The sequence below is a fragment of the Mus caroli genome, chromosome 9, assembly GCF_900094665.2.
Source record: "Mus caroli chromosome 9, CAROLI_EIJ_v1.1, whole genome shotgun sequence".
NCBI lineage: Eukaryota > Metazoa > Chordata > Mammalia > Rodentia > Muridae > Mus > Mus caroli.
In genome coordinates, this window is record NC_034578.1 from 50,894,942 (window position 1) to 50,903,839 (window position 8,898).

An 8,898-nucleotide genomic window follows, 5' to 3' on the forward strand; every position below is an offset into this window, starting at 1 on the left:
TGGTCTCGAACTCAGAAATCCGCCTGCCTCTGCCTCCCGAGTGCTAGGATTAAAGGCATGTGCCTTGTGTATCTGTTTATTTAAGTAGTAATTTTCTCACCTAGAATATGTTTGTTGAGCATCTTCCATCTGCTAGGTACTCCTGCGGAATCTAGAAGATAGGGTTAAGAATATAATAGAAGTGGGGGGAAGGAGGGTGGAATATAGAAGTGAATTAGGCTTCCAGTTCTCAAGAGGTTCTCAGGCTGATGTGGGGTGGACATATACAGGGTCACTGATATACCAGCAATAAGTAATACACAGAGTGATATAAAAGCAATGGAGAACTGGGGAGAGAGTAGCATTATGGAAACATCATGGATGGTTCAGTCCCTTAGAGCCCCAAAGGTCCAGGTTAGTTGATTCTGTTGGTCTTCTTATGGAGTTCCTATCCCCTTAGGGGCTGCAATCCTTCCTCCTATTCTTCCATAAGAGCCCCCATGCTCCATCCACTGTTTGGATGTGGGTGTCTGCATCATGGTTACAATGCTTTTAACAGCCCCTGGAAGCAGCTGTTATCACCAGGTCCTCTCCATGGTATTAAAGAGCTGCAGTCACATCCCCACAGTGGTTATAAAGGCTGCCATTTATAGAGCTGAGGCTGTGCCAGGAACTTCCAATTTATATTCTGTTGTTTATTCTCAGGGTAAGCCTATGAGGCAGGGACTCTATTAGAACTGGAAGGATCTAGTTCACAGAGGTTAAATGAATCATTGAATAGCACAGAATGGCTAAGTGTTGGATTGGGTTGAATGAATATAGGGCTCAATATTCTCCCATGACTGTTATCAGCACCCTGCATTTTTCTGGACAAATTATATCCAGACATGTTGCGTACAGAGGCCGGGGGTCCAGTGCAGGTCAGTGTAGGGAAAAGTAACAATGACAAGTCCTGACTTGAGCACCTTTTTATACTCGCATTATTCCTTGGGAGAAGAAATGTCAAAAGGAAACAATAGGAGTGACTTACTCGTAAATCAAAGTGACTCTTCCCAAACCTGAGGCTTATTGTCAAAAATGTTTACCCTCCTCACTTGGACAGAATGGTGACAGGTTTGATGTAGGGGTCAGGGGGGAAACAGAGCAGCAGCATCTGTTTTATCTTCCCATCATTCTGGCTTTACTGCTGCTAGTGGCTAAGGGTGTTGTTTGTACTCTTGGGAATTAGGCTTGCCCAGATAAGGTAGGAGTCAACTTGATTGGCATTGTTCTAAGATGAAATTACCTATGCCTCACAATATAAAACCTATGGTAATACTAGGGATGGCTGTTCTGTCCTTACCAGGGACAGGTTTGCCAAAGTTTCTCAAAGTGCACTCACTGTAGCATAGAATTCCATTGACCTGTGTTCGTTTCCTTCTGGAAAATTCTAGGCTATCAAAGCAGAGAGTGCTTCTACCTAACACAGCTGCACAGTCCATGGCAGTAGGCAATAATTCTGCTACCCTATCTAGACTGCTTGGGGGAGTTTATGTGTGTATGTGTGTTTCTTACTCTGTTTTTCCAAATAGTGATTTTTTTTTTTTGCTTTCTTCTAAATGATGCTGTTTAAATGCTTTCCACAAATGGAATCTTGAAAATAAACGTATTGAACCAGATAAGAACAATAGAGGATCTGGTCTCCATGTTGATCACTGCTCGGAGTTTTTCTCAGCTGCAGAGAGATGAGGCTGCACAGACGAGTGGGTCATCAGGATGAAGTGTCCCCAAGTGGACTGTTGGTACAGAAGTCTAACCAGAAAGGCACACACAAACAGATTCAAACACTGGGCACTTGTCAGCCATCGGGCCCTCAAAAACTTGGGAGACTCATCTCATAGTTACCCCTGGTTTCACACCGAATAGAACTTAGAGAAGAGAGAAGACTTACAGCTAGTTTATTGTTTCATCTCCCTGAGGTTTCCTTGTCAACTGTTACTATCTTTCCATATGGATATTAACACCTTTCCCTTTGGAAAGCTATTACACCCTAGGATGCCTATTGTCTTGATGTGACACAGGCCCTCAGTCCTAACAGAGCAGAAGGCAAGGCATTCCCACATGGCCTGTGGTGGTTAATGAAAAACGTGCCCGTAGGCTCGCCACATCTGGACACTTGGTCCGCAGGCAGTGGTGCTATTTGGGGAGGCTATGGGACCCTGGGGAGGTGGCGCTTTGGTGGAGGAAGTGAGTCACTGGAGACAGACTTTGTGAGTTTAAAGCCTTACCTCACTTCCTGACCTCTCTCTATGCTTTTAGTGTCTATGTAATAAAATGTGGTTAGTCAGCATCTCCTCCTGCTGCCATGCCTACCTGTCGCTATGCCTGTTAAGCCATGATGGATTCTTATTCGTCTAGAACTGTAAGCCGAGATAAACCCTCTCTTTCTTAAGTTGCTTCTAGTTATGATATTTTATCACAGCAATAAAGAAGTAACGAATACAGTGCCTTACTGTGTTATGGAACTGCAGTATCTGATTTGGGGAGATTGGAATTTTTTTCCTCCATACATATTTTACTAACTCTTTAAACTTTTTCATATGCATATATAATGCATTTTGATCATTCCCCCACATAATTTCCACCATCCAATCCTATACTCCAGTAATCCACACACAGTACAGTGGGATTGACTGATTTAGTGTGTGTTTAAACCCCAACTCACTTCCCTTCCCAGCTAGCGAAGGGCCACGGCACACCCTACCTCATGAGACTGCTACTAGCTTGTAATAGGGGAGACTAAGAATGGCAGGGCATTGAATGAAGTCCCAGGAACAGAGATGAAATGCTCAACTGATGATGTGATAATTGCCACCACTATTGCTGTCCCTAGTAGTCACCCCTCTTTTTCTTTCTGATATGCTCTTTGACTGCATATATATATGCATATATATGCATATATATGTGCATATCTATATCTATAGATATAGATATAGATATATATATCAAGACATATATACTTCTTGCTTGTAGAGAACCTGGCTACCTGGCCTCTCTTCTGGTTGGATAGCATGTCACTTGGGAAGGGTTATAGTTATTCTTTTATTCTTGGAAAATACTGGAAATAGTGCTTTGATAATCCTCCCCTCTGCAAAACTCCTCAAAAGTTTCCCTATCTACATTTATTCATGGCATCCTTCTCCATCAGAACCTGCAGAAGTGCTCACACAATACATGTGCCATTTTACTGCATTTTCACACTTCCACATTAGGTAGATAAAGGGGAAAAAGTGAAATTTAGAGACTCTGCTAGGCATCTTTCCTTTCCTGTAGCTGTGCCTGAGATGATTGCCCATCAGTGATTGGCTTTGTTGCTCTGGGGCTGTAGCAAGGCAGCATGGGGCTAACATTGCAAAGCCAAACTTCTTAGCCAAGGAGTAGCTGAGATCCATAGAAAAGCTGGGGTACCAGGGTTTCCCTCAATTGCATGGCCTTTGACCACCTGCAGACTGTAGCAAACTCCACTTCTTAAAGGGTTTGCTATTTCTGTTAGTGATGTGTTGATGGCCAAGCCTTCAAACACACAAAGCAGTGACAGAAACTGGGTACTTAAGGTCCAAACTCTGGCAAGGAATTTGGATAATTTGCCAAGACCACAGACCTAGGAAATAAGCAAAGAAAGTATTTAAACACAACTCCAAAATCCATTACTAATGACTCCCCATCCCCTCCCTTCTGTAATTTTATTTCACTATCAAACTCCATTGGTCTAGTTTAAGGCCTAAGTCCACCCCCACGTATCCAGTGTTAATTGCTTCCAGGCTACACTGCATCCTCTCAAAATCCAACTGTCTTGTCAATTCCAAATCAACCCTGGCCAGGAAAAACACAAGGCCAAACCTGGGCCTTAGCCTAGTCCCTGGCCTGTGAAATCTCCTGGGATTTCCTGTCAGCAGACTTCACTGCAGCAGAGTGAGCCTTCCTCAGGAAACAGAGGCTGTGGGACTAAATCTGACCTCTCCACATGTGTTAGAGGATAATGTTTTTTTAAGTAAAAATTGCAGTTCTCACGTAATTGTAAAATGAATACCTAAGCAAAAATCTACCTCATTAACTGAATGGGGGAGGGGACTTGTTAGATATTGTAACTCATTCAAAATGATAGGCTCGTATGGAGTAAAAGAATGTTGAAATGATTTTATATGGGGTTGGATCTTGCTTTATTACAATGGAATGAGCGGAATTGTTTATACCTCTATAGACATGAATTAGTTGCATTTCTATGAGTGATAATTTACAAAGCCATAAAACAACCCAAAGGCAATAAAAGCCAAAGCGCCTACCTATAGAATCAGATAATCTGAGAGGACTCCCATTAAATAGTTATTTGGAGATCACCTTTACTTATCCAAACTCTTATAATTTTCCTTGCAAATGAGTGATTTCCCGTGATGTTTCCCAAGAATGAGTTTTTATCTATCCTTAGGAAGTCTTAGATTGTAGGCTTTCAAGACAAACCTTGAGTTCACTTCTCCATTCTCCATTTAGCATTAAGAATATGTGGCTTCATACAAATCTTTTGGCCAAGTCTCTCTCTTACTAGAGTTGTGGGGACTGAAGAGTCTGGCACATGGTAATAACAGACCCAAAACACTTCCTTGTTTTTCACCCTGTGCAAGTCACAATGCCTAACAAAATGTATTCAACATATTGTTGTCTCCACTCTATGTGTGTGGAAACTGAGATCCCTGGTAGTTCTGCCCTGACCCAGGAGCTGGGATGTATCACAGACAGGTACTGTTTGCCGTGCTCCATGCTGCCAACCTTTGTACCATGAACAGGCTTGGCTGCCCATGCTAAGGTGCTAGCTATGAGACTGGTGTCACCTCTTATCCCTATGATGACTCTGTACCCAGTTGGCACTGGATTGAAGGTGTGTGGCTCACTACTCGTCCTATTCCTGGCTGTGTTGAGGCTTCTGGGTCTATTTGTTCATTGGTTTGTTTTCCATGTTCTTGTCTACTTTTAATTTTCATTGACATATACTTACAAAAAAAAAAAATCTACAGCCCCGTGAATCTCCACAAGGGAAACACAAATACACACAAGAACAATCAGATCAAGAAACAGAACACAATGGGCAGAGAGACACCTTGTTGGTGGTGGTGTTCTTATATCAGTCAGGGCAGAGCAGGTGGTAGTCCTTTGCTTATCCTAGCTTGATAACTGACTTGGTAGCCAAAGCTGTCTTATGCCTAGGACTCATAAAAATCAAATCAAATCAAATCTAGGCAGTGAAGCACAGGAGGAAGAAGGCACAGAGACTCATGGACCACCATGCCCTCCAGTGCATGGCATAGGTGGGCCATAGACACCCACTAACCACTATACCATGCAGCACAGATGGAGAATGTCATCCATGGGTCCACCAGCCTCATGACCAGCCTGGAACCACCACGATATGCAAGGATGTGGTGGACAGATGGGGAGAGAAAGAGAAGTGGAGCAGCTTGAACAGTATGAAGAGATGGAACTTGAGATTCAAGAATGGAGAGGAAGGGCTGGAGACAGGGCTCAGAGGTTAAGAGCACTGAGTGCTCTTCCAGAGATCCCGAGTTCAATTCCCATCAACCACGTGGTAGCTTACACCAATCTGTAATGGGATTTGGTGCCCTCTTCTGGTGTGTCTGAAGACAGTTATAGTGCACCCATAAATACAAGAATGGAGAGAAATAGCCTGTTATGAGTGACTAGCCCTGCCACCTGGAGCCATGGTGAGGGCTCAGCCTGAGCTGCCACTGAGGGCCATGTCTGAGTCTATAGCTACACAGTGTCAGGGTTGGTGTCGATGTCTGTAGCTCATATTATCACTAGAGAACATGGGGATGTCCCTGGTTAGGGCAACCTCAGGGGATCACCTGGATGTCCAGGGGCTGTGCATAACTGGTCCCTCCCCTCTCTGAGAGAACTGGCTCCATCTCTCACAAGCAGCAGCACTTGGAAGAGCAAGCCCTGCACCTCACCCAAGTAGCACAGTGGAGCTGGCCCTGGGAGCAGGGGTGTGAGTGAGTTTGCCCTAAGGCTATGAATATGGGAGAGCTGACCCCACTACTAATCTACCATGGATTGGCATGGACACAGAGATAATGCCCCTCCCTAGCCCTCAACACCTCAGGCAAATCCTGAGGAAAGCTGCCCACAGGGTCATGAGCTCAGGAGAGCTAGCCCTGTCCTGCACCAGATGGAGCCCTTAGGAGAGCAGGCCCCATAACTCACCTAGGCAGCACAGGCTGAAGGGTCATGGGTGAGCTGGCCCTGAGGATGAGACCATGGGAGAGCTGGCCCCACCACTCTCGTCTGATGAGGTGGTGTGATGGTGGGGGCGATGCCCTCCCTCCCTGCTCTCACACCTCATCACTTGTGGCAGTTTGGAGAACTGGTCCTGGGATCATGAGAGCAGTTGACCTGGCCGAGCCTATTGCCAGTAGCAGCACTCAGGAGAGCAGGCCCTGAACCTCATCTTGGCAGCACTGTAGAGCTGGCTCTGGGTGGAAGGGTGCAAGTGAGCCAGCCCTGAGGATGAGAGAGAGTGCAGAAGAACTGGCGCTTCTACTCACCTGGTGAGGTGGCATAGGTGCAGGAGTGGTCAGGAGAGCTGGACCTGGAGTTGTGTGAGCAGGAAACCTAGCCCTGCCCTTTCATTGGCTGTAGCACTCAGGACAATGGGCACTGTGTATGGCCTGGGTAACACGGTGGAGCCGCCATGATGGCCAAGGCATGAATGAACCAACACTGAGGATGTGAGAGCGGGAGAGTTGGCCTGTCCCTCACAGGCTGCAGCACTTGGGACAATTGGCCCCACATCTTGACTGGGCAGCACAGTGGAGCTGGTTCTAGAGGTATGGGTGTGGGTGAACTTGCCCTGATGTCTTGAGAGCAGGAGAGCCAACCCTGCCTTCAGCTGATGGCAGCCTAGCTGGAGCAGTGCTGGAAAGCTCGCTCTGGTCTGTGGATGAGGGAGAGCAGGTGGACTGTATCTTTTGACTGTCTCGACCCACCAGCTCCAGACACAGAGACTTTTTATTATTCATGAAAGCTTAGATCTCACAGCTTAGGCTTCTTCCCAACTAGCTCCTATAGCTTAATTAAACCCATCTATACTAGTCCACAGGTGCCATGTGGCCCCTTACCTCTAATTCAGTCCCAGTACATCTGACTTCCTCTGTGTCTGGCTGGCAAATCCCATGCCTTCCAATTCTTTCCATAGTCCCTTTCTCTGCCTGGATATCCAGCTTTCCTCTCCTGCCTCAGCTAGGCTGTCAGCTCTTTTTTAAACCAATCAGAAGGTAAGGGAGGTGAGTGTTTACAAAATATGATGCAGGTACTGACAATTAGAACAAAAATATCAAACTCCAGACAGTACTCAGTTGAGTACAGAAATCAACATTTAAACAACACAAAGACAACCTTTATGCAGTGCGCAAGAAGATTATCCCAACAGAGCTGACCTGCCAGTTCAACTACCACCCAGATCCAGGGCTCTGAGTTGGCCTATCCCAAAATCCATATCGTCTGCAAATGGTTGGGACCTGTGAAAAGGCCAGTCCTGCTGATCCAAAGCTACAGGTTCTCCATGATGCAAGCCAACAACAGGATAACCAAGAGGAGTCCTGATGAAGATCCATCCAATGTTGATGGTATTACAGGAGCCAGAGATCTCAAACAAGACTCGGCAATGAACATTTGCAAGTGAAGATGTGTGGACAGAGGGATAGACTGTAGGACACACTGTGACACACTACAGCTTCCACAATGAGATATTTTCTATGCTTTTTTTGTTGGTGGTGGTAGTGTTCGTGTTCGTGTGTGTGTGTGTGTGTGTGTGTGTGTGTGTGTGTGTGTGTGTGTTTTATTTTGGGTGGAAGATTGCAAGGGCAGATATGAGGGGATAGAGAGATGAGCAGGACTGGGGGTACATGGTGTGAAACTCACAAAGAATCAATTAAAAGTTTTTTAAAAAAGAAAAAGAAAAAGAAAAAAATCTTTCCAGCATCTCAAGACCAACTCACATGGAATCTACATGGAATCTAGTCCTCATCCTAGGGTAACCATTCCCTGTTCTTCTAATAGTATAATATATGCTGATACAAATACAATCATGCCATGGGCTGGACTCAGTTGGTCCCTCAACCCGCAGGAGAAGTCAGGGTCCTGGTTCTCAGGTGGACAAGGAGTCGGTGGCATGACAAACAGACATGGACAACAGAGAAAGTGCTGTATCTGAATGTAATTTCTCAAAGCAAGCATCAGACTTATAACACAGAAGAAAAACAAGGAAGTTAGGCAATACATCAGCCAAGGTACATCGAGATGCATAATGGCTCTTTACACAAAACAGAAAAAAATGTATACATAAAAGCTAATAGGAACCAGGCAGTGTTTACAACTGAGATAAGATTGAAAGAAAATAAAACTTGAGACCTGTGATTCATGTAATTTATGTCAAGTAGCCCAAAGAGTTGTTTGTGAGCATTAAAACCTGGGGCTGAGAACATAGCAGAACAGGCCAGGACATGCCCAGGCAGGCCCGTCGTTAAGACATTCCTGAGGCTGCTTGGCCATAAAGATAAAGACATGTCCAGACTGGCCCAGCGCCTCCCTATCTCCCACCCTTCTGACCTAAGTTAAATGTTATCTGCATGTACAGTCTGCTGATGTTTAAATGGACCAATCATGCGAAACTGTGCCAATTCCTCCCCCAGCTCCAGCCCCTTTTCTATAAAAACCCCTAGCTTCCAAGCCTCCTGGTCGAATCCACTGTCTCCTGAGTGAGATACATTTCGACCCGGAGCTCCGCCATTAAACTACCTTGTGTATTTACATCAAGACTGTCTGTTTGTGATTTTTGGGTGCACACCAAATCGGGAACAAAATGGAGGT

The 8,898-nt window shown here is 45.3% G+C and overlaps 1 non-coding gene across 1 annotated transcript; it reads left to right on the forward strand.

The window, feature by feature from the left end:
• The first annotated feature begins 5,088 nt into the window (after nt 1–5,088).
• Nucleotides 5,089–5,226, forward strand: LOC115032025. The gene has a single exon (XR_003837673.1). It is a non-coding gene; the product is annotated as a small nucleolar RNA SNORA48 (small nucleolar RNA).
• Nucleotides 5,227–8,898: the final 3,672 nt, after the last annotated feature.